Consider the following 3,525-nt stretch of genomic DNA (forward strand, 5'->3'; position numbering starts at 1 on the left):
TCTATATAGTTAAAACTAACTATAATATATAAAATAATAAGTTTATAGAGCTAGATTAACTATATATATATATATAGTTAGAAGAAGAAAGCTCTAAAAAGAAAATTTTCTAACTTCTATCTCTTATTATACTATACCTAGAAGAGCTAGCTCTATAAAAGTTTTCTAGAAATCTTTATTATATTATAAATACTATATACTATAAGTTTTATATATTATTATAGAGATATAATAGTACTAACTAGAAGTAAAGTAGATTTTTTTAAAAGTTACGTAAATACGTATAGCTTTTTAATTATATAATACTTCTTAGTATAACTTAACTATAAGGTGTAATATTCTATAGAGAATATATATAGATATTTCTATAGAAAAATATTAAGGTTTCGCTTAGTTATTTAAGAAAAACCTATTAATTTTTATTAATTTTCTTGCTAAGAAATTTATAGGTAGTTTAATAATATAGGCGATTTAATAATATAGTATATTAGATAGTCTATAATTAGAGTATTTAGGTTTATCTAGTATAGAAAGGTTATAGAAGACTTATAAAAGGTCTAGAACTATAGAGACTTAGAGTAGCGTAAAAAGGTCTATAGAGTAATAGTAGTATTAGTAGTACTATAAGTTAAAGGTTAATATTATCTCTATCTAGTCTATACTTAGATTAGCTATAGTAAGCTAAGAATAATAAAAGTTTTCTAAGCTAGAGTAGTAATAAAGAATAGATAGTATTTATAGTAGTTACTAGTTACTATTAGTAGAATAGTATAGCTAGTAACTTAGTTCTTTATTTTTCTATTTACTAGAAGAAGTATTTATAGTACTAGTATTAGCCTTATTTCTAGGTAAAGTTTAGTAATAAGATTCTTGCTAATAAATATCTATTCTAAGTATCTACTATTAATAAGTCTATTAACTATCTTAGAGTTATAGTACGCAAGAAATAAGGTTATTTAAATAAGTAATAATTTACTATCTATAAATCTAAGTTATAGTAGCTTTTATTTAGCTAGAATATAGTAAATCTAATATATATTATTATTCTAGACTAACCTTAAATTCTCTATTAACTTCTAGTTATAGTATTAGCTAGAGGTTAGAAGTTTTCTAGAAAGCTAGAGTTTAACGTATTTATTAAGAGTATAACTATAGATAGTAGTATATTTACTAGAGTAGTTAGGCTTAAAGTAGAGCTATTAGTTTCTTCTTCTATAAAGCCTTATACTTAGAATAGGTTATCTAGTAGAAAGTCTTATAGAGAATAAAGATAGAAAGACTAGAGTAAATACTATAATTAGAGTATATATAATAGAATTTAAAGAATAGTTTTATACTCTATTCTAGTTAGTCTAAGCTATCTATACTTAGTATTATTTTATTTTTTCTTTGCGTAGTTATTCTAATTATATTCTATCTACTTATAGTAGAAATAGAGACCTTGCTAGATATATTATTCTTAGGTTAGATAGTTATTCTAAGTTAGATTCTAGAATAGATAGCAGGCGTCTAATTATATAGTATTAGAGTCTATTACTATTATATTAGAGAATATAACGCTATAGAAAGTTAGTAGCTCTTAGGTTTATTAAGTAGATTTAGCGCTAGAGTAATAAGCTTATAGTTTATTAATATAGGCTTTCTTTTATAAGTTCTTCTAGCTCTTCTAGTATTACTTATACTATTTATTAATATTATCTAGTTCTAGCTTATCTAGGCTTACTATAACTACGTTAGAGAGCTTCTAGAATATCTTAATCTTAAGTAAGTTAACTATCTACGTATTTATCTTTCTAGCTATAGTTATAAGTTAGTTATACTTAGCTTTAAAGTTAGACTATAGCTTATTCTTTATCTAGTTATTTTTAAAGTTAATTTTTACTTATTATAATAGATTAACTAAGATATAGATCTAGCTTATACTCTCTAGAATATTCTCTAGACCTTACTATAGCTAGAAAACTAGATTATTAGAGTTATTAGTAATTATTTTAAACTTTAGTTATAGTAGACTATAGGTATTATCTTTTAGATATTCTATAATATACTATAGCTAGTAGAAACTAGTATTAAAGATATAGTTATCTACCTTAAAAACGTAGTAGATACTAAACTACTATATCTTAAACTATTATTAGCGCTTTAGTATATTCTTCTTATTATTCTTAAACTTTTCTAGGTTCTCTAAAATATAGCGTCTACTACTACTATTAGTATTATTATTTATAAGCTTAGTAAGAGTAGTTATAATAGTTTTAATCTAGTACTACTTCTAGTTATTTTTAAGTTCTATCTAATTAAGCTTAGTCTACTATTTAGTACCTTTAGTCTCTATCTAATTTATTTAGTATATTAAGGTATTCTTAAGTATAGAAAGAAGAGCTATAAGAGCTTTAGCTTATAGTACTAGGTTTTATTCTAGATCTAGTAATATAATAAGCTTAGTTAGCTTAGTATTAATATCTATAGCTATTATTTACTATATTAGTAGCTAGAATTATATATAGTTAGTAAGAAGCTTTTTCTACTACTACTATTACTAATTACTTACTATAGTTCTAGAGTCTAACTAGCTTTATAGTTTTTCTAGAAACTTAGAAAAGACTAGACTATATATAATAGCGGCGTAGTTCTTAGTTTCTTTCTAGGTCTCTAGTATTATACTAGAAAAAAACGTTATAAAATAGTAAGGTCTTAGATAGAATAGTATAAACTATTATAAAGTAGATAAAGTAGTAATATAATACGTTATACTATAAGAAGTAGAAGACTTAGTAGACTATAAGAAAAATCTATATAGGTGCTAAGACGCTAGCTATAGTTATATAAGTAGTATCTAAACTTAAATCTATATTAGTATTATAATAGTATAGAAAGATAGAAAAATACTAAAACTATTTTAAAATTATTACTTCTAAATATATAGTAGACTTATAGTATATATAATTTTATAATAACTTCTAAATTTCTAAAAAGCTTATTAAATATATAAGCTTATAATATATAGCTTTATATAGCTAGATTATTAATATCTATATATAGTTAGAGAAGAAAACTCTAAAAAGATTTTTTTTAACTTCTATCTCTAATTACGCTATATCTAGAAGAGCTAGCTCTATAAAAGTTTTCTAGAAACTTTTATTATATTATAAAAACTTTATATAATAAGTTTTATATATTATTATAGAGATATAATAGTACTTACTAGAAGTAAACTAGATTTTTTCTTAGAAGTTAGTTAAATACGTATAGCTTTTTAATTACGTAATATATCTTAGTATAACTTTAGTATAAGCTATAATATACTATAAAGAAAATATATATAAATTTTTATAGAAAAATATTAAGGTTTTACTTAGTTATTTAAGAAAAATAAGTTAATTTTATTAATTTTTATTACTAAGAGAAAGTAACTAGCTTACTTATATAACTAGCTTACTTATAAAGTATATTAATTTAGAAAAAGATTATATAGTATCTTAATTTATTACTAACTTATATTATTAAGTTACTTAATTAGCTTAA

This window comes from Trematosphaeria pertusa (assembly GCF_010094035.1).
Source record: "Trematosphaeria pertusa strain CBS 122368 unplaced genomic scaffold BU26scaffold_24, whole genome shotgun sequence".
Classification (NCBI taxonomy): domain Eukaryota; kingdom Fungi; phylum Ascomycota; class Dothideomycetes; order Pleosporales; family Trematosphaeriaceae; genus Trematosphaeria; species Trematosphaeria pertusa.